This window comes from Lepisma saccharinum, chromosome 26, assembly GCF_977018435.1.
Source record: "Lepisma saccharinum chromosome 26, izLepSacc3.1, whole genome shotgun sequence".
NCBI classification, from domain to species: Eukaryota; Metazoa; Arthropoda; class Insecta; order Zygentoma; family Lepismatidae; genus Lepisma; species Lepisma saccharinum.
The window spans coordinates 47,355,285-47,382,463 of NC_139254.1; the positions used below are offsets into that span (position 1 = coordinate 47,355,285).

The window sequence follows — 27,179 nt, forward strand, 5'->3', positions numbered from 1 at the left end:
AAAGGAATTACATTATTTTAAAAAATCATTGTTAATTTGCTGAAAACATCTGAGAACTGATTTCCAACAATAAATACAAACTCTTAAACAATTTGTGGAATCATTTGTTGATGTTTGACTGGTTGTAAAACAGTTGCTTTGTGAGGCACAGCAGAAGCAGAGCATTTTTATTGGAAAACCTCTTGCACATGAGTGTAAGAATGAGTAGTAAATTACTTTTCACCAATGCACACGCACTGGTCCAATGAATACGCCATGCTGAATCAATTAAAAAAAAACAGGCACGGTAGCGGCGAAAGTGAGCGAAGAGAATTTAATGTAAGCAGTGACAGCCTAGGATTCTCTCAAGAGTCCAATTTCGGCACAACATCTATATTTACGATTTTTCACTTAAATGTATAGCCAATACTTAGATACATGTTGCATACAAATATTTCGACCTGCTAGTGTTGCCATACACGGAGATATGTCCCAAAAATGGCACTTTTCACTCAATCCATAAAATCGCCAGTCAAGAATTCATCAAATGTTGCACATGACCAACATTGGTTGCAAATGATAGACTGACATGGCATCAGTCATCAATTGTCTAATTATGACCCTTCAATAATTTCTTACATATTTTTCTTACTCAGAAGTTCATTTCTGGACGGGCCTCCCCCATGGCGCAGTGGTAGCGTCATTGCCTTGTAATCAAGGGGTCCCGGGTTCGATACCCGGTGGAGGCACAAGTGGTTCGGATCCCACTTTAAACTGTAGGTCCAGTCCCGATTAGCCTTACTGTGCATAAAGTGGACTTAAAACACCAACTTCATTTCTGGAAAAAATCGAATGCTGCTTTCCGTCAGTTATTTATTTATATAATTTTCTGTACGAAGTGAACTAATAATTTTAAGCATTGAAAAATATCTCAATGGATCAAATCAAAAAATGTGTATTAAATATTCAAAATAATGATAATAAATGTTTCCTCTGGTGCATCATAGCATATTTTCATCCAGTTAAAAATCATAATGATCACAAATATCGTGTCTCCCATTATGAAAAATTTGAAACAGAATTTAAAAAATCCATGTCAGGAATAAAATATCCAGTACAAATCTCAGATATTGAGAAATTTGAAAAGCAATATCAACAATAAAATAAAAAATCAATAAATGTTCATGTTTATGGTTATGATATAAATAATAATATTTATCCACTCAGACACCATCCACTATCTGCTAGTGCACATATCATAAGATTATTATATGTTACAGAGAGAAATAAGAAACACTATTGTCTCATACAAAATCTAACAAAATTGGTGCATAATCAAATAACATTAAATCATCTTAAAATTGCTATATGTGATAGATGCTTTTCAAAATTTTATGGAAGAGGTGACAAATCATGTGAACAGCAATTAGAGGAACATATTGAAAAATGTTATTATTATCCTCATGTAACTTACAAATTTCCATCCAAAAGTATAAAATTTTCTAATTATGAATCGCTGGTACAACATCCATTTGTAATCTATGCTGATTTTGAAACAATACCGATACCGATGCAAACATGTCTTCCCGATCCAAATGAATCATATACAACAAATATAGCTAACCATGAATCTTGTGGTTTTGTACTAAAATTAGTAAAAACTTATGAACAAAATAATCCACAACAATTATTTATTTATAGAGGTAAAAATGCCTCTCGAATATTTGTTGAAAAACTTAGAGAGTGGGTAAAAGATTTTGCTCCAATTTTATATAATACAAAATTGATGAATAAACTTACACTAGAACAACATCAGAAACATTATGATACCAAACAATGCAAATATTGTAAAAATAATTTTAATTTATTTAATCCAAAAGTTAAACACCATAACCATTTTAATGGAGAATATATTGAAACAATTTGCAATTCATATAACTTGAAAATAAAGAAACCAAATTTTATTCCAGTATTTATTCATAATTTACAAAATTTTGATGCACATTTATTTATCAAAGAATTAGGATATGATACAGAAAATATTAATATTATACCACGCAGTAAAGATAAATATATTACCATAGAAAAAACTATCAGATTAGAAAATGGACAAATAATTAAACTTAGGTTTCTAGATTCATATCAGTTTCTATCTAGTAGTTTGGCAAATCTGGTGAAACAATTATCCGATGATGAATTTATTCACACAAGAAAATATTTTAATAATGTTAATATGGAATTGCTAAAAAGAAAAGGAGTTTACCCCTATCAATACATGGATAGTTTTGATAAATTTAATGAGACACAGTTACCACCGAAAAATAAATTTTATAACCATCTTCAGGATGAAGAATGTAGTGAAATAGATTATCAATATGCACAGACAATTTGGAATATATTAAATTGTAAAACAATGGGAGATTATCATGATATCTATTTAAAACTGTATGGTCTTTTGTTAGCTGATGTGTTCGAGATTTTTCGAAATCGTTGTTTCAAGAAATACAATTTGGATCCTGTTTTTATGTATACAACACCTGGTTTATCCTGGCAAGCTATGCTTTTAAATACAGAGGTTGAAATTGGTCTTGTTACCGATATCGAACAGTTCATGTTTGTTGAATCTGGTAAGCGTGGTGGTATAGTCCAGTGTCCTTTAAAATATGCAAAAGCAAATAATAAATATTTATCTAGAAATTATAATGCTAATAAAAAATTTAAATATATTTTATATATTGACTTGAACAATTTATATGGTTATGTCATGAATCAATCACTACCAATTGGCAATTACGAATGGATGACAGATACAGAACTTGAAGACAAAGATTTCTTAAACTGGTCTGAAGATCATGCAAAAGGTTGTCTACTGGAAGTTGATTTGGAATATCCATCACATCTACATGACCGACACCATGGTTTTGCTATGGCACCAGTTTCTCAAAAAGTACCAGGTACAGAGGAAACAAAATTGATATTATCATTTGAAAATAAAAATAATTATGTACTTCATTATCGACTGTTACAGTATTATTTGAAACATGGTATGCAATTAACAAAAATCCATAAAGGGTTAAAATTTGATCAAGAAAGATGGTTAGCTCAATATATTGAGAAAAATACAAATAATCGAATACAAACAAATTCTATAGTTGAAAAAAATCTTTATAAATTAATGAGTAATTCCATATATGGAAAATGTTTAGAGAACAAAAGAAATCGAGTGAGGTGTAATTTGGTGTCAGACCGAAAAAAACTTCTGAAACATATTGCCGACCCCACATAGAAAAGTTTTACAAAAATTACTAATAATCTAACTCTTATTGAAAGATCCAACACTAATATAATGTGTGATGCACCGATAGCTGTCGGTGTTACAGTTTTAGAATTATCAAAATTGGAAATGTATAAATTTCATTATGATGTTATGAAACCTAAATACAAAAATAGAATTAAAGTAGCTTATATGGATACTGATAGTTTTGTATATGAGGTAGAAACAAATAATTTATACAATGACTTGTTCTCTATAAATAAATATTTTGATTTTAGCAATTATCCAGAAAATCATCCATTATACAATATTGAAAACCAGATGATCCCTGGGAAAATGAAAGATGAGGCAGCAGGGTCCATAATATCAGAATTTGCCGGACGCAGGTCGAAAATGTATTGCATGAAAATGGATGGGGAAGAAAAAGAAATTAAAAAAGCTAAGGGTGTAAAACAGGCATGTACAAGAAAACTTGCAATAGATGATTTCAAACAATATTTAAAAAATAAAAAATAAAATATACATGCCTGCCTACCATCTTACTAGTAAATTAGATGGTGTTTATACTACAATAGAAAATAAAATAGCTCTTGATGGGAATGATAATAAATTGCAAGTATTAAATTGCAATATCCATACTAGAGAATATGGACACTATAATACATTAAAAATTTGTTCTAAATGTTATAAAATTCAAAAAAATTAACATAAATATTACAACAATTTAAAATTATTTTATTCTATTATATTTTTATTAAAATTATTCTATAAATTCAAAAAATTAATCCAAATATTACATAATTTATTTTATATAATTAATATTTTTTTAATTTTTTTTAATTTTTTTAATTTTTTTAATTTTTTAATAATTTTTTTTTAAATAATACAGCAACCTAACACTGTTCTATTATATTTTGTTCTATTTTATTCTATTTTGTTAAAATTGTTCTATCACTCTTTCATTTTTTACATCATATATGTATGATTTCTCCACAATTAAAATTTCACTACATATGGTATTTTCAGGTAATGGTTCATGAAATTCACATATTAACTCAATATTAGTTCGATCATTGATAACCACCAATTTTCTTTTTGATGCATTTATTAAAAACATAGGTCTGTGAACTATGAACTCGTCTGGGTTATAATACATATCGATATTTCCTTCAGTTACTCTTTTAAATGCAGAATATGCTTCATATAATTTTAAATAATCTTGTTCTGTAATATTTAAATTGTAATTTTCACGTGGGAATACCTCATTCCTACCATTCTTAAGATATATATTTTTAATTTTACAGTTATCAAATTTGCTGCTATCTTTTTCCTGATTGTCATCTCTCCCTGTCTGAAACAATACGGCTACAAATTCTGGCATGTCATATTGTAGAGATTGGAACTGATTAGTAATGTCGTACTGGAAAAATTTACCCTCTACAGGTTTCTGTATGCATTGATATGTATAAAATTGTATTGGAATTTGAGGATTTTTCAAAATTTTGGATTTGTACTTCAGAAAAATAATTCGATTCATATTCAACTATAGGCATGCGTATCTCCATAGACTGGATCACACATTTTGCAACTTCGGGTAAACTAGCGTCGTTGGCTGTTCCATCTGCATTTAAAGTTTTATATCTCATTATAGCATTATAATCATTGGGTGATCTGCGAAATATGATGCTTAAACCACCTTTCCAAATAATTTCTTTATAATCGGAGAAAAAACCAAATAGCAATCTCATGGGGAACAGTACTGTGTGACTTTTTGTCATAATTTTTGTTCCAGCTTCGAATCCACCTATTTTATAATATACACTTTCTGATTTTGATAATTTTAATGTTGCCACAGTAGTGGATGTAATTCCAGGACAATCAATCCTGTCAATCACTGTACCATGCTTTCTGACTTCAATTTGAGAAAATAAGAGTGGAACAAAATTGTCTATAAGTTTTACATTAGCAGCAGCTGGAAATTCTTCACTATTACTTTGTTTTACAATATCAAATTTTATATACAGATCGGATCTATGAGGATGAATAAATCCGTCCCCGACAGAAATATCAAACTGTACTTCCTTATTCGGTTGATTAAGATTAGCAAATGTCCTCCTGTTTGGAGGGAATGACTGTAACTCATAACTTTCGATATTTTCCATTGGTATTTATATATATAATTTTTTATATATTAATTTCTATTATTGCAGTGGTCTTAGCACCGGCAAAATCGACTATCTCGTTTTTCTCATTTGTAATTCTTATCTCTATGTAATTAACTTTATCATAGTAAACAGGAAAATAGATTGGTGAGATTGGGGAATAAAAAATAGGTTCCATAAATTCAGAATTCGGTTTAAATGTAGCAATAATACCTGTTTCCTTGTGAGTACCAATTGAATTTTTTTCGGCTTTGTTAATCATTCCTTTAGCAATATTACAGTGAACATTCAACGTCTCGATAGCTAGGAATTTCGGTATAAATTTACCTATGTGTCTAGTACCAGGTTCTAATTTTGAATTGTTCTCAAATCCTAGAAGTTCACCCATGTTAGATAGATCTACTGTTTCATTGGTGGATACAATCTCTACTCTGTGTGTTACAGAATTTTGAGAGAGTAGTACAGTATTAGGAAATTCTGATTGTAGAGTAGATAAATTATATTGTCCAGGAGGAATAATAATTTTCTCGTTACCTACAAATATACTGTTGTTGTATGAAGTTACATTCGGAATCAGATACATGCTGTAGAATGCTCTCAGAGCTATAGATTTTGGATATATAATATCATCGTGGAGATGCAGTTCCAAGATCGAAGTTTCACTAGAAAGATAAAAAATTCCCATACTTTATGTATAATACTGCTTTTTGAAAATCTTGTAATTTTATGTGTGGTATTTTATTTAATATTCTGAGCATCGTAATACAAATATGACCACATATCATTTGATCAAAATCTTGTATGCGCTGGTCGTTGTAATAAATATTACAATATTTTAAATAATTAACTAATTCTCTAGGTGGTCTCCCTCCAAAAGAATCAAAAATAAAAACATTGTTGTTTTGTTTATAATAACAGATCCAGTGGGTACCAATATTTTCGGACTTATCCAAATTGTCCGAGAGTGACTATTTTTAGGGAGAGAATCCGACATGAAAACTCCTCTGAAATGTTGAATTTTAAATATTTTAACTAAAGATTCAATGTCTTGGTTCGTGAGCGGCTTTTCTTTTTTTAAAATTTTCTGAGTACTCTGGATTTCACACCACTGCCTAATTTTTCCTCCATAGCCAGATTATGGCGTTTTTGTTCCTCTAATTCGGCTTTATTTTTTTTGAATCGAGTACAGTTTTTGCAATAGCAGCACTGCCACCAGCTAAACTTCCCACGGCACCCAAAGCAGCTAGGATAGCAGGAATGCTGAATATGAATCCACCACTATGTGCTTTTTTCTTATATTTTGCAATCGTTTTAATTGTGGTGTACTAAGTAATAACTTCATCCCATTTCTTTGGATATACATTGTTTTTTTTTCTCCTGTTGTTTTTTAGTTAAAATTGAATTTACAATTTTTAAATTTTTGAGATCCCGATATGGAATTTGATATACTACTCCTTTCGGTTTCATATTTTTTTAAAATTATTTTTAAGGGTATTTATTTATATATTAACAAACTAAATTACTAACTAAAATTAACTAATTCTCTACAAACCCCACCCTAATTTTTGTTTTGTGTTCATAGCAATTGTTGTACCCAATGCTGCTATTTTCTCACCAAAAGAAGCATCTCTACTGGTTAATCTTCCAAATGCTGCATGCTCCAATTTTTGATCGGCTGCATGCCGCTTGTCGAGGTCTGTGTGTGTATTGTATGCAATATCATGATCTTTACAAGCGGCATAAAGTTGATTAATTCCCCTATCTCCTCTTTTTAATCGTTTATCAAGTTTGGTGCCCGGACCACAGTACTGGTAACCAGGTACATGTAATTCGAATGGGAGTTTATTTATAATATCATTAACCAAACCTCGACCTTCTGATACATTCCAGAATTTAGGAGGTAGAGTATTGATAATTTTAATTAAGCATCCTATACCTTTTGGATCATTTACAATAAAATTGGCTAATTTATCACTGATCATGTTTACAATACCTATTTTTTCATTATAGAAATTATTGTTCCCAGCATTTTCTTCTCCGGCTATAACCAGCAATCTATCTATGAGTTTTATCACATCATCCACCCAGACAAACTCTTTAGGTAAAGTATTATATTGTTTGATACCACTACCGGTTTTAAGTTGGTTCCAGATCGGTTTAATTAGATTTTTGTATTTGTCGCCACTGCTCGATTTAACTCTATTCTGACTGGCATCATTATTTTGGTATAGAGCATCGGACAATATCAAAATTTCGGAGTAACTCTGGTAATCTTCATCTGTGTAATCTTTAGGGTGTTTCTTGGTAATCAGTTCCCACAACCCTATAGTTCCCGGGTATCTCGACCAACTATTTCTTTCACCCAAATTTATTTTCACATCATCGCCTTGAAATGTTACTCTAGATTTCCCAATTTTCCATACTACACCTTCATTTGGTTCCATGGTCGGATACAATCCAAACACTTCATCTTTTTCAAATTTTCCAGTAGTTAGGTAATCTCTTGCCAGAGGACCCAACTCAATTTTCTCAGGTTCACCTATAGTTTTAATAGGCGGCTGTTGGAGTGTTAGGGGAGTATGGATACTAGATAATGGTGTAGGAGGAAAATCTGTATAATTTTTAGCAGTAAGAGGTACCAATTCATTTATGAGATTTTTATTTTGTTCTGTGACACCTTCAATTTCTTTACCAAGACCACTGATTGCATCTATAATTGGTTGATCTTGACGTTTGTGTTGTTCATAGAATCCTCGATTTTCTGATTTCCAACCTTTGAATCGTTTGGTGAGGTACTCACGTAATTTAGAATTGTCTTCTATTTTGTGTTTTGTCATTTTTTTGATTAGAGGTTATTTTTATAACGTTTTAACGTTTTTTATATCGATTTAAGGTTCATGAAATCGTTGTTTTTGTTTCTATATTTTCCATTGTTAGGTTTTCTACTCATGTCGATTGTAACAAATCCAAAATCATAATCGTTCCAACAGGATGAACAAAATTTGGAAAATTGGTCGTAATTTAAATCTCCCCCCACATAATCATCATGAACATGTTTAAGGTTAGTGTGATCTTGACGAAACAAACATATTAAATTTGAATTATCCCTCAGTAACTGTTTGGGAATCTTAGAATATGTTTGAGCCAAATAAAAACAATCTATTCCTCTGTGTCAACCTTGAGTGAAGAAATTTCGAATTAAATTTTGATTTTCCAGAATCACATCATCGAATACCACAACAGAATTTTCTAAACAGTGGTCGAGAGCTTTAATTTCTGATCCAAATGTGGCTATACCCAGTCCCTTATACAATTTCATGAGTTGCTGGTATTTTGGTTGTTCTAAACTTTTTGAGAATACATACAGGTGCCTATTTTTCCAGTCTAACCAATTAGGCGCAAGCAAGAAATTATCTACCAGCAGTGTAGTTTTACCACAACCGGATGGGCCTACAATAAGACACCTAATATTGTCTGGTAACAACTCACCATTTTATTTACTAGTTTCTACTAACTCTGGCAAACGTTGCACAACGTTCCAAGTTGGTATCATAGAATCACCTGGTTTGCCTCTATCCAACTTTTTTCTGGCAATCCTAGCCATTTTACATACAATTTGTTATTCTTTTTCTTTAATACTTTTTCAATAAGATATGTATCTGGATATTTTGTTTTACTGAGTTCCTCTTCATAAAATCTTCCTTTCAGTATTTTATTATAATTATCTTTTAATATATAAGTATACCTGTTGCCTGGTAAAACTCGAACCACTGTAAACAATTCGGTGCTCCAATATTTTGTGTAACTTTTCTCAAATAAATGCTTAAATTTACTAACTCGCACCTTATCTCCTATTTTAAATCTGGGTTTCTCTGTTGTGTATTTATACTTATGACAGTAAACAGTAGAAATCAATCTTTGTTCATCAGATTTAGTTACCTCGGCAGGTTTCATATGTATGGTTCTATGCATGGAATTATTGTAATTATGTACTAGGTCAGGTAAAATTTCTACCCATTTATACTTACCCTGTAGAGTAAATTGTTTCCACATGAGATTTTATAATGTTCTGTTGAATCGTTCTACTATACTTGCTTTAAGATCACTGTATGTAGAATAATGTTTAATATTATGTTGATTCATTAATTTGGTAAATGTGGAATTGTAAAATTCTTTTCCTCTATCTGTGTGCAAATAATTCGGTATCCTACCTTGCTCGAAAATAAATTTGAAAGCTTCAGCGACACAAGTTGCTGTTTTAGATTTTATAGGAATTCCCCATGCATATTTGCTAAATGTATCTATCACGGTAAGTAAATATTTGTAACCATGATTTATCTTATGTAAATTTTTTAAAACCCCCGTAGACATTTCTATCAGATCACCCTCCCACAGATCATCTATGCTTTTTGTTGCCACAGATAATCGTTTGTAATTACGACGGGCTGGTCTGTGTAATTCATTAACTATACCTTGTCTAGACATCTAGTGCGAAGAGAAAATATTACATAAAATGGATTAACCTCAGGGTATAATTGTTTTATGTCAAAAATTAATTTATCACCAGTTTCAATATGAAAAAGCGATAATTGTTCATCCTCATGTATTTTATATTTGTTGGCAGATTCATCCCAGTATGCTATAGGTATTTGAACTGCTTTGTGTATACCATCTTTTCTTATTATAGTAAATTTGGGAACTTCGACATGTTTTATATTATTTAGAAATCTAAACTTCAAAAATCTAAGTTGGCCATCAACAAAAAATTCGTGTGCCTGTGCGTACGGGTATAATTTGTAAACATTACCTGCATTAACATATGTCCAGTGCCCTCGAGTGTTTGGAATACTTTGTAACCTAACAATTTCCATAGAATAAAACTGACGAGAATCTGCATCGTCTAATCTGCTTAATTCCGGTTCCAGGTGTTCGCTGATAGTACGAACCAACTCATCGTAACCCGGTTTAATTTTCACATCCACATATACCTGTTTGAATTGTTCTTTCAAATCATGCAATTGATTGGCGAAATTCGATAAGTTCGATTCTTGTGCTGCTCCAATGGTGCTAATTTGCACCTTAATGTTCGAGATAATCTGCTGTAAACTTTCTACTAGTTTCAATTTTGAACTCTGGCTAGCGAGATCGTGTACTTGATTTCTGATGTCCATAAATAATAAGTTTAGTTCATTGATTATTTGGTTGGTGGGAAGATTAGCAACAGTTTCTTTGATTTGTGCAATTTTCCCCTGAATATTTTTAATATCTTCAGATTTGAGTATTCGATTTACTGCTCTCTTCATGGCTCTTATTTCCTGTGAAGTAGGCAACCCTGCTACAGTATTCTGAAGTGTGGTCAGAGTTAATTTTACAGCATCCAGTTCGGTTGCATCTGCAACAGTTTTCAAAATTTCTTGCAGTTGGGTTATGTCATCTTGAGTAGGCGTAGATTGCTGCAGTGTTTCTAACTTATTCTGTATGTCATCTATGAGATGGTGGAAATGAGATAATTCAGATTCGGTATTGAGATTTTCTAATTTAGCAACTTGTTGTTGTACTAGGACTAAAGTTTCGGTGATACCTGGCAATTTTGATTCCAGAGTTTCCTGTACAGTAATTAATTCATTTTTCATAGTTTTAAGAGTATCTTCGATGTGAGCTATGGTTGCTTGTATCTTACCAAAATCCTCAAAAGTTTCCAGCTGCAATTTAATGTTTGTTACACTACGAGCAATGGCATTGAGTTCAGTAGATGAAGGCAAATTATGAAAAAAATCTTCCAATGTTTGAAGTTTGGTTTGAACTTCGGTTATGGCTGAATGCAGTTCATCTGTCTGCAGTTCTATTTTAATATTTTCCAGTGTAGGAATCTCGAAAGATTGAAACTGTTCTCGTAATTTGGTAATACTCGCATTTACTTGTTCAAATTCCTCTTGAGTTTTGATACCCTGAACAATAGTTTGCAGTTCGGTGCGAATACTATTCGCTTGCTCGTTTAATTGCTGTTTCAATTGTTCGGTATTGGTTATCTGCATTTGTCGAAATTTATCGAGTTCATTTTTTAATTTGGCTACACTTTCCTCCAAGTTTTGAAGATTGTCTATTGAGGCTAAATTGGTATATTTTTCCAGTAGAGATTTGAGTTCTCCATCAATTTTTACTATGGGGTCAATCAGTTGAGTTTGAAGATTTGTGATTTCTGCTTGTATATTCACATTTAATGAATTTTGTAAAATTAATAAATCTGATTTAAGTTTTTTTAGACGTTCATCTAATCTAGCAATATCATTGGAATTATCCGGTATATCCTGTCTTCTCCTGTTCCCAAATATGTCCATAATATATTTGTTATTTTATTTATTTATTATTATTATTTTGTTTTTGGTATTTTATATATTTCATAAATTCATAGATTCATAGATTATTCTTATTTCGATGAAGAGAGGAATTAATTTATTATACTCCCCAATTGTTTCAGCATACAGGAATTCACCTGCTTGCACTTCGTATGTTGTGTCGGGACTAATTGCATTATGCTTAATTCTATACAAATTCCGACCTATGTGTACAAGTGCTGCATTGGATGGAGAGATACTTATTTGCATCTTCCCACTGACAGGAATTTTATATGATGGTTTGTTATTATTGAACACATGTAATTGTTTCCCTGTGTCTTCATCAATTTGGTACCAGATACTATTTAGATGAATGATGACCAAACTTCTCAGTTTACTAAGAATATTTTTTATAATATCCATGTTGACTGGAATTTTCTCTATTTGTTGAATATGTTGTTTCTTAAACCCAAACACATTCATTGGCATAATTAGAAAATATTTATATGGTTATTTTATTAATATATTTGCATAAAATATGTTGAGGTTTAGGATTCTTCTCAAAACTATAAAATTTTAGATAATTAATTATTTTAACAAACCTCTTCTCTCAACTTCCTAACAGTATAAGAAATAAAAATTAGTACACATATGGTGATATAGAGATATACAAATACAGAATCTTCGGTTCAGATCTGACCCGAATAGATGCTGGGGTATTTTGCTAAAATTTGTAATAATTTATAATATTTTTAACTTAGCACTTCGCTTTAATTATTGAAAAATAAAATTTTAGCAAAAGTTATAGAGGGATTTTCGAAAATTAGCAATTTTGCACTATGAAAATTGGAATTTGAGCTTTGACTTTTTTTTTGCGCTTGTATTGTGTCACTTTTTGTAACAGTCAAAGTTCGATTTTGAGTATATTACTGTATAGGTGTACACAATAAAAGTAAACCAAAATTTCGGGGGTGGCCCAGAACGAACCGTTTACCCTACTGGGGACAAAGGGTAAGAAATTGTTACGGACTCTGAAATGTTCACAACGTCGATAACAAAAATCATTTGCTAACTTACGCTGTACTGCAATTTCAATTTAGATAATCATCAAAATTTCGTACATATTACAGCAAAAGTTCACAGCCGCCAGGCTGAAATTTTTAGTCGCCATGGTGACCTGCCGACCGGGATTTTTTGAGCCCTGTATATATATAAATATATATATAAACACAAATCATAGTCGTTTGTAGGATAACAAAAATGTATATTGTATAGCACACAAAAATAAACACATTACACAACGCCTCACTATCACTCAAGCATTCACACTCTCACTCATACCGCAGGGGTATAAATACATTAAGGTGAATGCATTGACCCTTTTTTAGATACCAAGACATATTTAGTTTTCTTATGAGCAGGGATGAATCTTAATCTGCGCCTCCAGACGTTAATTTGTTTAGAGTCCAAGATACTTGGCATAGCACGTAGTGTTTTATATATATCGCAATTACTTAAACATTAATAAATTATTGTCGAATTTTCACTAACGTGCCTTAGAGCTTAATAACATTAGGCAGGGCACAACTCGTAGAACAAATATCATACCGGGTGGTCCAAAAGTCCCGGAACGGTCACATATCGTAAGAAATACACATCGAATCGAATCGCAAAACGAAAAAATATGTGTTTAATAAGTGAAAGAAAGCTATTCAATGATATTACACTTGATTCCCCACCCCCGCCCCCTGGAGGTGGGGCGGGGGGCAACTGTGAAATTTTAAATGGAAACCCACATTGTATATTGTAGAATCGGAACGAGGTCTTCATTCCGAGTCCAACGAGCTATCAACCATCCTCCTAACTCAATTAGAAAGGGAGATATGGCGATTTTAAATTTTCGAATTGAACTTGAGTGAAAGAGATTTTAGATTCGGAATCTGCATGTGATCGTAGACTCCCTTCCCAATTCCATTTACTCTATTGAAAGGTCCTGACGTGCAGATTCCGAATCTGCAATCGCTTTCACTCTAGTTCAGGGGGCGGGGTGGGGAATCAAGTATGATATCATTGAATAGCTTTCTTTCACTTATTAAACACGTATTTTTTCGTTTTCCGGTTCGATGTGTATGTCTCACGATATGTGACCGTTCCGGGACTTTTGGACCACCGGGAAACGCAAGGCTAGTAGTACATGTTTACTGAATGAAATATTAAGACACTGCTGCATGAAAATATTAAAAATTGCACGAAATTAAAGTTACATTCGTACCTAACAAACTGAGATGCGATCTCTACAAAAGATACGCGAATTCTCCGGACGGGAGACAAGTTACGCACTTGTGATCAAATATTTAAGAGTACACAACTAATATGACATAAAGATAATTATTCATACGGTTCGGCGCAGAGCGTGAGAAAAACAACAGTATGCCGTGAACCATCTTAGGTATTACAAATTATTATGAAATTCAGATTATAATGGCCAAAATTTTAATTAATACTATTGCGACATTATTTCAAAAATGGGTATATTTTCATTCGACGGCCGATCTTTGGAGTCCTGGGTCGATGATCACTCCCACATATAGAAAAATGAACAGTTGTATACTGTACCATCTGGGCGTTCGAGCGACGTTTACAGTAGTTCTTTAGATGGCGGCGTGACGTCAATCGACGGTGCTCGCGCGTGTCATCTTCGCGGTAGTAACACTTCCCCACGTTAATTCTTTGTAGCGGCGCTTCGCTTCCTTCTACGCTTCAACATCACAGCGACGAATATGGGAGGAAAACTGCCACTCTGTCATCTGTCTGCTTCGTGGTGGAGTCAACATCGTCTCTCCCGTCTAGGCTACTCGGGGACGGCGAAATGTTCGAAGTCGCTGTACTGGGGCATTCGTGGCTTCTCACCGCTAGGCTTACGAGGAACGACGGCATCGTCTCAGGCGCCGCCTCAAGACGCAACAAGTGTTGCGTCATCTCTCCATTCCTCTCTCTCTTTCCTGTCTCCGTAGAATTTTTTGTCAGGCGTCGGCGTCGAAGTATTCAAGGAAGCTGATTTGGCTGGCGGCTTTCGGCGGCATCGTGAAATGGCTTCATATCGGGCTGTTGACGTCATTTGTACAGTAGTGTGGCGTTCGTGGAGGCGTGGCATCGGATTAGCGGTGTAGCGTCGGGACGCTGAGCGGTGAACTTCTGCGTCGGCCTCACGCAGGTTAGCTTCTGGGAACACCCGTATGGCCCCCCTTCTCTTCTGCTCTAGCCCGCCATGATCGTATCACTGTTCCTCGTCACAAAAAAAAAAAATAAAACACATCCAGTGCACATGTCAGTAATTAATTATCACTGCGTATTTATAGCACTAGTCACTGTCACTCACGCAGAGTAAAACACACAGCGCGGTAGAAAAAAGACAAAGTCCCAAACCTTACTCCGTCTGTCGCAGAGGTGTTGTCGGATCGAACACTAACGGTCTACTGTGAAATGTTCTTCTGTTCTTCCAATATTTAAAGAAAACGTGAAATTTCGAATTCTAACTGACTGACTTCTACGAGCGGAAACTTTGAAGTTCCATCGTTGGTCATCTAGCGTCCTTTTTTGCTTGGTCCAGCTTTTTCAACGGGCACACGTGTTGCGTTAGAATGGGGCGAAAAGAATAGTTCTAACACCTGAACCCATCTGGGTACGTAACAGACGCTACTTCTCCACTAATTGGTCTCCCAAGTCGAACATCCTGTTGCAGTATGCACAAAAGTCGCCCTAACAGTGAAAGATTTATCGCCGCATTTTGTTGTCTCCTAACTCCTCTGACTGAACAGGGGAAAAGTCGAAAAAGAAAGATACACAAATGATTGAGAAAAGTGGTGTTTCTGTACCAAAGCTTCAAGAGAATACAAAGTTACGCAAAAATATAAAATAATAAAGACCTACGTGACAAAAACTGATTGTCGCACATTGATCAGTCAATAATAAAATTAAAATTAAAGATTCTTTCATTTCGCTTCCTGCTTGTTCTTGTTATATAAGAAGAACTTTCAAAATATTAAAAATCCTTTTTCTAAGAGCATTACACTCGTCGTGTTGGATTAAGTCTTTTGAGAATTGAGTTCGGCTTATTTCTTGCTCAAGATTTTAACCCTTGCTATCACAGAATAGGTTTTAACAAAAACATTCCGAGATGGCGCCCAGTGCAGGTTGTGCGAAATTTGTAGCTCCGTTCTTTATCTGTTTTGCGCTAGTACTAGTGCGAATTTGCGTAGTGAAAAAGTGTTTTCCGCCTTGTGAAATTGCAGTAAACGATGGGAATATGTTTGGAGATCATTTCTATGACAGATACTTGAAAACTCTGAGTGCTTTTCCAACGCTTTGTTCTCTTCGAGGGGCGAGCGCGTGCAAGGACGCTTCGAAGAAAGCCTCGCCCGGGACCTCCGCGAGGAAGTGCGTGCTCCAGCACCTCTTCCTCCTGCTGTTGGTACACGGAGACGTCGAACTTCAGCCTGGACCAGGGACTTCTACGGGGATAACAACAAGTGATGGTGCCTTTCACCTATATTATGAAAACGTGCAGAGCCTAAAGAATAAGTTTTTGGACTGTGAATTAATGACGACTGAGTTCTCCGAATACGACTGTGTGTGCTTTAATGAGTATTGGCTCAATTCTGATATCTCGTGTGTTGAAATTCCCCTCTATGAGCAGTCGATGTTTACCGTAAAGATCGTGAAATGCGTAGTGGTGGTGGTGTTATGGTGTGTGTGAACAAGAAGTGGCACAGCAAGATACGATTGGATTTACAACGAGACTGCGAATTACTCTGAATAGAAGTAAGTACTAACCACCGTAGAAAAATACTTATAGGTTGTTTCTATCGGCCTTATAGGCGGAGTCCCAAAGAACTCTTAGAGTGTTGCTACGATTCCACTTTGGCAGCTCTGTCCAGCCACGAAGTTATTTTGTGTGGGTATTTTAATATACACATAAAGTGGAATAATGCTGTAGATGGCATACCAACCACTGGAGACGAAGACTGGTTCATAGACAATTTTATTCATGGACTGGGTCTTCTTCAACACAACATGTACAATACGAGAAAAGATAAAAACCTTGACTTCATATTGTCCTCGTTTGAAACCTGTGACGTCACGCCCTCTTTGAATCTGCTTCATTCGGACCACGAGTCGCTGTGCGCTACCTTCAAAATCCCGGTGAAAGCGGGAGGCTCCCCTTCTGCACCCCCCAGGCATAAGATTCCGCTGTGGAAGAAAACGCCGTGGGACGCCGTCCGTCGAGCCATTGACCTTTTCAACTGGAACCTGCTTTCCGAAGGGTCCGTGACCGAGGCTGTCGAACTGTTTACGGACGTTATTCTTGCCCTAATTCAGGACTATGTGCCACATAAAACAATGAAAAGTAAAAAGTTTCCCCCGTGGTTCGATAAAGAGTTGCAGCATCTGTTGCACAACAAAAGGAGAGCATGGCAGCTGTGGAAAAGTTTCCCCAATCCCCACACACACAACACTTTCAAAGCACTTCGTAAGCACAGTAAAGACCTTATGAAACAGAAATACACAGAATATGTAAACACAGTCACAAATGAACTCCTTACTAATCCGAAGAGATTCTGGACATTGATAAATTCACGGAGACAAACCAAACGCATACCTTTGGAAGCAACACACAATGGCATTTCAGCTGTTGGTAATGATAGAGCTGAACTATTCAATCAAACATTTCAAAATAATTTTGTTTCAAATGATGTTTTAGATCACCCGCCTATCAAATCTATCTGTTCTCACTCTCTTTCTACCGTCTTTACAGAACCAGGTGAAGTTTTGCACTTCCTTACCTCCTTTTCTTCTCACCGAGCATCTGGACCAGACAATATTCCTACTATTTTCCTTCAAAAAACAGCTCACTCGCTAGCTACTCCTCTTGCAATGCTATACAATAGGTGCTTCTCTGAAGGCTGCTTTCCCACTCAATGGAAGAAAGCAAATAGCATGCCTATTTTTAAATCTGGCAATGCAAACGATACTACATGTTACAGGCCCATTTCTCTCCTTTCCACACTTGCTATTATCTGTGAAAAGGTTCTAAAAAATAGACTTCTGAAATTCACATCCCCTTACATTAACCCAGCACAACACGGCTTTCTTCCAAATTCTTCATGCCTTACAAATCTGTCTTCTATGCAATACTATGCCATAAAAGCAATTACTAATCGTAATCAGTTGGATGTTGTGTACTTTGATCTGTCCAAAGTTTTGATTCAGTGGATCACCATTATTTACTGCATAAATTAGCTAACAGATTTAATATAACTGGAAACACGTTAAAAATAGTGAAAGACTATCTACGAAATAGACAGCAACGTGTTATACTTCCTGGAACTAATTCTAACTGGCTTCCTGTTATATCTGGTGTGCCGCAAGGAAGCGTTCTTGGCCCTCTGTTATTTGTATTATATCTGGATGATCTCACAGACCTCTTTAATTCTCCCATCTCAAGCACAATTCTAATGTTCGCTGATGATTGCAAGATTATGAGAGAAATAAAACAGCCATCAGACATGCAACTTCTCCAAAATGACATAAATAGATTATCTGAATGGTGTAAGCGATGGAAACTGACCACAAACCCTTCGAAATGCTCTTACATAACAATTTCATTGAAGCAAAACATTCTTGAAGGTAATTATACACTCACCGACATCACTCTAACAAAAGAAGCCCAGCACCGAGATCTAGGTATCCTCATAGATTCTAAACTAACTTTTGAAAATCACATATCAACCATCACAAAAAAAGGCAATGCGTATGCTAGGCTTACTTTACAGATTCACCGAAATCCATAACCCGAAAGCACTTTCCATTTACTTCAAAACTTTTGTGTCTCCCATTCTAGAATACTGTTCACCCATCTGGAACATGGCTGCCCCTTCTCATACCTCCAAGATCGACAATGTTTGTTCTCAGTTTTTTCCTCTCCATCGTTCGTTATAGAGTGCCGGTCCTGAGACACCTACCTAAGAGAGATCTGTTTATAAACTTAAACATAAATACTCCAGAATCACGCAGATACGTTGCAGATATGAAATAACTACATAAGATAATTAATGGAAACCTAAGATGCAGTATCCCACTCCACGAACTCTCCCTCAGAGTGCCTAGACACAAAACACGGAGCAAGGAAACTTTCCACACTGCAACTCCAAGACTCTCACTCATTCAACGTTCATTATTTCAAAGGCTACCAAATCAGTTCAATGTCATCTCAAACCAAACCGATATATTCAGTTCATATCCATCTTTTATCACAAACATAGAAAAAAATTGTATATAAATAATGCTTTTGTGAAACACATCTGTTTATCTTGGAACTGTCTCGACTTGTTTATGTTTATATTTATATTTGTTTATTTTATTTTATTTTATCTTGTTTCGTGTGTTCATTTTAACACTAGTGTACTGTTTTACTGTTGTTTCTTTCCGGTTTAAAATGGCTACCGCTGTACTGGAAATTTCAATAAATAAATAAATAATAAATAAATAAATAAATAAATAATAGACATTCTGAACTCTTGCAACAAATAGAGCTTTTTCCCGGTTACCTTCGTCCTTGTCTTAGTATCATCCATCATGTCGTCTATTCTCTGTCCCAAGAATCTGTGGAGCGACCGATCGGAAATAAGTCTCTGCGCAAGTAGTCTCTCCAGGGGAATCAACCAATGAACGCGTGAGAGGGAAAGGGACTGCATGGAGGGGTTGTTTTCAGCAGCGTGTCCTGCTTCGCTCAGCCAACTCGCCCTGTCTTCACCGTTATGCACAACGTTTCTTCACGCACTACTGGGATATACTGTTGGACTGTTGGTCGAGCATACTATGCGAAGTGAAGCCTGTTTTCACAGATTGGAAGGTGACATGTCGCTTGTCGATTTGGTCTGAAAGCTCCATTACCGCGCTTCTGATGGCCCAATAATATTGGATTAAAAATTCAGGATACTCGAGTTTGAACCAGTTCACTTACATAAAAATGAATTAAATCAAAATTTAGCTTATTCAATTCTACATTAATCTATAATAGCCAAATATATTTTCAAATAAACCTTCAATTTTGTATTGTTCTGGGAACGAAAAAAGTGACTGCTTTTTGGTGTTTACAAAAATTCAGCTCTCTTTGAAATTCTATAAATAAGAAACGTGTGGTCCGATCGTAATGAAATTTCGTGATGTGGCTTCGGTAAGTCATCAATTTACCAAATTTTATGAATGAATTGAAAATGTAATCATACGAATTTACAAATATATCAATGCATAAGAGTAGTAGTATTGATACTACGGATAGCGCGAGAAAGGAAGAGCTGCTCTTATGCAGATTTGCTACACTTAAAACTTGCTCAACATGCCCATATGAGTTTTTTGCTCAAGTGTGGAACCCTTGCCTAATCCAAGATTTTTGTAAAAATGCCCTCATGGATTCCATGAGAAAGGAAGAGCTCTCTCAGATTGATTTGTCTATACTTACAAAAGGCACTTCTGTAAGATTGTTGTCCATAAATTTGTTAAAAATATGCCCCTCTTGGGCCATACTTAAAACTAGGCTATACCCACCTATATACACCTATGCCCACCCATACCTACCCACACCCACCCACACCCACCCACACATATTTACTTCCGGTCCACTTCCGGTTCACTTCCGGTTCACTTCCGGTCCACTTCCGGTCTACTTCCGGTCTACTTCCGGTCCACTTCCGGTCCACTTCCGGTCCACTTCCGGTCTACTTCCGGTCCACTTCCGGTCCACTTCCGGTTCACTTCCGGTTTGCCTACTTCCGGTCCACTTCCGGTCTACTTCCGGTCTACTTGTGGCCAAGTTGTGGCCTATTTCTGCTTTTTTTTATCCAGCATAAAGTTTTGAATTGAATCCCAAGAAATTGTATATAAATACCAAAGCCAAAAATATTAAGTGTATACATACATACACACACACACACACAGCACAGTGTTGAACCCAACTGATATTTTTATCCAGCATAAAGTTTTGAATTGAATCCCAGGAAATTTTATATAAATACCAAATCCAAAAATATTAAGTGTATATACACATACACACATACACACACACACAAATCACAGTGCTGAACCCAACTGATATTTTTTATTCAGTATAAAATTTTGAATTGAAACCCAGGAAATTGTATATAATAAACAACAGTAAAAATGCCGAATCAAAAATATTGTGACCAATGCAATAAAAATATATTTAGCTCTAATTGGGCCAGACACCAAAAGATTTGTAACCCAGATAAATACAGAACTCCCACAATAACTTGCCACAAATGCCATAGAGAATATAACATGGAATATTTCACATATAAACATAAAGATACTTGCTCTGCTCAATCATCAACATCTGGTCTGAAAAGAAGGCACGAAGCACCTCTTAATGCCAGAGCAGCAAAGCAGCCACGCTATGAACCTATCCATAGCAGTTTTAAAGGCCAATTAAGGGATCACCGGTTTGTATCAGAGCCAAGATGTGGAATTAATAATTTTTTGAACAGTGTAAATCCTAATCTCCAGGCAATTCTAAATGCACAAAATGGCTCTTATAAGTTGTCCCTTAAATTGTTTGGACAATATAAGAAGCCAAATGGCACAAAATTTACACAGCCCCACATAACAGAAACTGTACCGGTTTATTCAAATGCAAATTCAGACACAATAATAAGCAGGTTGATAGATCAACTGAATATTAAACACTCTGAATTTGCGGCAAAAGAGTCAGGATGGAGCCTATGCGGTTCATCACACAAGTTATATATTAATATTTCTGAATTCAGCCCATTAAAAGGTTCTACATATCTGCCATTACCTGCTAATATCAAAAACAAAAGAGCCGTGGTCAATATAAAAAATAATGACGCGAAATGCTTTTTGTGGTGTATATTAGCTGCTCTGTATCCAGTTTCAAGGGATCCTCAGAGAATAAGTTATTACAAACAGCATGAGCACGATTTTGACGATGCAATGGAGGGTTTAGAATATCCAATGTCTGTTCAGAATATTGATAAATTTGAAAAAAGGGCCAGGCACATCAATGGCAAACAATTATCTATTAATGTATTTACTTGTTCCACTGGCAATTGCCCGATAGCACCTCTCAGAATCAGTACACTTGATGATGAAGCTGCAATTCCGATTGATTTGCTCTTAATTGAAGGAGATAGCACATATCATTATACTCTGATACACAGTCTTCAAGCTTTAGTGAGAACACAACTAGACAAAACTCATACAATATTCAAGTTGTGCAGAAGATGTTTAACTGTATTTGATGGTCAAAAAATGGTAAAAGGGGTTCGTGAAAAAAATGCAGAAATTGCAAAAAACAAGTTAATTGAGCATCTGAAATACTGTGGGAACCATAAACCTGTTCATATGGTGATGCCAATGCCAAGTGAAAATTGCAAATTCAAAAAGTCTGAAGCCTTGTTGGAACACCCAGTATATATTGTCTGGGATTCTGAATCAAACCTCAAATCTCTTGCATTCTGCAATCCAGATCCCGAAGAATCTTCAATTACACCATACCAGCAACATGAACTTTCCAGCTTTTGTTTTATGGATATACGGGATGGTGTTGTTATTAAAGAATATTCATACAAGGGACCAAATGCCATCAAAATATTTGCACATAGAATAGAAAATGTGTGCCGTGACATAGCATCTAACATCTTATTAATATCAAAGCCTATGTTGCCTTTAACAGAGAAACAGATTGAGGATTTCAACATTACAGAAAAATGCCCGGTATGTGATTGTGAATTTTCAGATACAAATATCAAGGTACATCACCATTCTCATACAGATGGTCGATATAAACAGGCCCTGTGTAATAGCTGTAATATTAAGATCAAGAGACCAAGATTTATCCCCATATTTTGCCATGGAGCATCCAATTATGATTATCATCATTTAATCAGGTACGAGGGGTTTGACAAGCAGAATTTAAATATTTTAGCTGAAAATGATGAGAAATATATATCTATTAGCAAGATAATTAAAGTTGATGGTGTTCCTATTCACATAAGATTTCTTGATTCTTACAGATTTTTATCTGCTAGCCTGGCTACACTGGCAAATCAATTACCTGATGATCAATTCAAAATCACACGTGCTTTGTTTCCAAATCAGGACCTGAAATTAATTAGGCGGAAGGGTGTATATCCATATGACTATGTCACAGATTTTTCTAAATTTGATGAGTGTTCCCTGCCACCACAAGAAGAGTTTTACAGCAAAATCAGAGGATCTGGAATCAGTGATGATGATTATCACCATGCCCAGTTGATGTGGAACAATTTAAAATGCAAGACATTTGGTGATTATCACATGGCATTTTTAAAACTTGATGTCACTCTCTTAGCTGATATATTGCAGGCATTCAGAAAATCTTCCATGCAAAATTATAGACTGGACCCAGTGTATTTTTACAGTGCCCCGGGCCTAGCATGGGCCGCAACGTTTTTGAATACCAAAATGCAATTGGATCTGATCCACGATCAAGATATGTATCTGTTTATGGAGAAATGTATAAGAGGAGGGATGGTGCAATGTTCCCAGAGATATGCCAGAGCAAATAACAAGCATATTATGCTGCCTGATTATGATCCAGCACGGCCATCAAATTTTATACTGTATGTAGATGCAGACAGCCTCTATGGTTATGCCATGATGAAAAAACTGCCATATGCAGGGCTTGAGTGGGTTGAAAATTACAATATTGAAGATCTTCAGGACTTTGATGACAGTAACTATGGCCTGTTCTTAGAGGTTGATCTGACAATTCCAGATAATTTGCACAACATATTTTCTGATCTGCCCCCAATTCCCGAGGTTCAGTGCTCACCTGGCTCTAAACAGAAGAAGCTCATGATGACCCTGGAGCCAAAACAGGATTATGTCATATATTACAAAAACCTCCAGTTCCTGATGAAACATGGTGTTCAAGTGACCAAAGTTGGCAAAGTTTTGAGGTTCAGGCACTCAGAATGGTTGAAACCATACATTGATACAAACACAGAGCTTCGAACATCTGCAAAGAGCCAATTTGATAAGGCCTTGTTTAAATTGATGGTGAATTCTGTCTATGGCAAAACTATTGAAAATGTCAGAAAACATACCGATGTTAAAATAATTACTGACCCCAGCCGGAGCAAAAAATTGGTTGCAAAGCCTAATTTCAATTACAGAAAAATTTATGATGAGCACATGGCACTTTTCAACATGAAGAAAACAAAGATCAAGTTTGATAAACCTATTTATGTAGGGGCTGTGATATTGGAATTGGCCAAATTACATATGTTAACATTGTATTATGATGTGTTGAAACCTTTTTATGGTGATCGTGTAAAATTATTGTACATGGACACGGATAGTTTTATTCTTGATATTCAAACAGAAGATGTTTATCAAGATATGTCACAGCCTGAATTGTTTCAATACTTTGATACCAGTGAACATACAAAGATTCAACCCCACAACAAAAAGGTGCCTGGCAAGTTAAAAGATGAGACATGTGGTGATGTTATTGTGAAATTTGCTGGGTTAAGTGCCAAGATGTACACTTTTGAGACATGTAGTGGCACTGTTGCCAAAAAGGCCAAGGGTATTGGCAAAGTAACTGTTGAAAAAGATCTTCAATTTGAAGATTATGAAAATTGCATCAAATCACAGAGTTCAATCAGAACATCAGAATCCAGAATTCAGAGTGTGGATCACTTATTGACTTCAAATATTGTAAGAAAAGTGGCTCTGGACCCACATGATGATAAGAGATGCATTTTATCATGTGGCATACATACTCTACCATGGGGGCATTGTGATTTGAAAAATGGGAATCAATGCCCAATTACAGAGCATGATTTGAAATAAATAAACATGCCCATGAACTTATTTGGGTTCAAAAAACAGGCTAATATGGAGCTGCCAACACCACAACCCTCTCCTGATATGCTGTCTAAACTGAGTGGCTTGTTAATTATTCATCTGAACAGCATACTTACAGATGTTGATGAAGAAACAGGCAAAACATTGTACATATTTAACAATAATTTAAATCATTACCAATTACCTGTAGGTGGGCAATTGCAATTTATTACAACCCCTGAGGGTGATGTCAAGATTTCAGTAGGGAGAAATATTTATAGAATTAAGCACTCAAACATGATTTCTGGCACTGTATATACTGTTTCTGCTGGTGACTGCTTATATATTGAGGTCCCTGGATCATATGACAAGCTTATACCCTTTTTTATAGAATTAAGAATCAGATACTCTATAATAAATAACCACTAAAAGAAAATGCCTAATGATATATTTGGCCATACAAGACATGAAGATCACAGTGATGAGATTCTTATGCTTGATGTCAGAGTCAAGAAATTAAGAAGTGATTTACAAGCTTTACAAACCACACTCAATGCCAGTCTTCAATTAGAAATTACAAATTTACAATCACAATGCATGGACCCTCTTCTTAAAATTGATTCTGAACTCAAATTGTTGCTTCAGAAATATACTGATCTTGCAACATTAGATAATTTTCAAAGTTTAGAAGAAGCTGTAGCAGCTCTTTAAGCCAAATTTAAGACCCAGGCCACCAACTCTGAGCAATTGAAACAACAATTGGAAGAGCAGATAAATAATGTCCAGGCACAGCTCCAAACAATTGTCAAAAGCATAAAATCACAAGAAGATTTTGATCTAGTCATTTCCACTCTAAAAGAACAGATTCAATCACTCCAGATACCTAATCTGGATCCTCTGCACAATGCCATAGCTGAGGTTAAAGAAAAAATTGAGACGCTTGAAAATTTTATGAACAATTTGCCATCTTCTGATGCTTTGAATGCAATAACTCGGAGTGTTGCCAACATTAAGCTGCAACTTGAAACATATGAAGATTTTGGAAAAATTCAAAGTACCATAACCCATCTTGAAGGTACAATAGCAGCAGTGCAAAGTGATTTGACAAATGTACAAGAATCCCGCCTGCCTGGGATTGTAGATACACTTGTCAGTGTCCAGCAACAGATCACAAAGCTTGAAAACCTCAACACTGAATCTGAGCTATCTCATTTTCATTATTTGATCGATGATATCCAAACAAAACTTGAAATTTTACAACAATCCACACCCTCTCAGGCAGATATAGCCCTGCTCCAAAATGCTATGCAAAATGTGGCTGATGCTTCTGAATTAAACAATGTAAAATTGGCACTTGAATCTTTGCAAAACACTGTATCAAATCTTCCCACATCACAGGAACTTAAAAATATTAAGAGAGCAGTGAATCGGATATTGAAATCAGAAGATATCAAGAATATCCAGACAGAGATCAAACAACTTACTCAGACAGTGGCCACTCTTCCAACCAATCAACATATTAATGAACTGCATGCCCTGTTTGAGGATATCAGAAGACAGGTCCATGATCTTACTGCTCAAAATTCAAAATTGGCAGTTGTTGAAAATTTGCAACAAATTGTTGCTAATATCAAGCAACAGCTAGGGACCATGGAATCCAATCAAGCAAATGCTCTGTCTGTTTTTGCCACCCAGCTTCAAGAGATTGTGCTACAATACAAGAAACTTGTTGTGGACATAAAAATCAAGCCAGGCCACGATGATGTTGTTAGGACCATCAATGAGCACCTTGAATCTGTAACAAGCAGATTGCTTACAGCAGAAAAAGAAATAACAGGCATAATCGAGAATCCAAAACATACAGTAATTCTTGAATTGTACAGCATCCCCAACAAAGAATATGATTCACCATTTACACCAGGTGGCAAAATATATATGCTGTCCCCTGCACAATTTTATTACCAATTTTTTGTTGGGGGCACATTGAGACCAATCAAGATCAAATATTGGCATCAACCACAGGCACACCACTACCCTACCTTATCAATAACAAATGCTGAGAACAAAGTGAAAATCACCAGTGTAGAGTTAGAGGATTTTACAGACCCCAATACATTAGAAACATCTTATGTTGAAGATGATGGATCTCTGGAATTTAAAATACATATTGGAGACAAATTATATTTAGAAAATCCTGCAGTCTCAGCTGCTGAACAACCCATAGTTGCAATATTCCTGTTTTCATATTATGTCTAGAGAAATTATAGTTGATGAATTACACAGACAAGCCAGACATAATTTTAAGAGACTCCCAGTAGTCACAAAAGGCATAGATGATTTATGGCAGAGCGACTTGATTCAGTTGTCAAGTGGACAGTTGAAAAACTTAGACAAAATCAACAAGGGCTACAAGTATCTACTCACTGTCATAGATACATTTTCAAAATTTGCCTGGGCTGTGCCACTCAAATCCAAGACTGGAACATGTGTCACAGAAGC

At 35.2% G+C, this 27,179-nt stretch overlaps 1 protein-coding gene across 1 annotated transcript in view; it reads right to left on the reverse strand.

Annotated features, from left to right (window-relative positions):
• Positions 1-2,616: 2,616 nt before the first annotated feature.
• LOC145979435 (retinol-binding protein pinta-like) overlaps positions 2,617-27,179 on the reverse strand; it is a 112,785-nt gene continuing 88,222 nt past the window's right edge. The window contains exon 8 of the transcript XR_014440783.1: positions 2,617-2,633. The gene's annotated coding sequence lies outside the window, so the exon portion shown is untranslated. The remainder of the gene's footprint in view (positions 2,634-27,179) is intronic.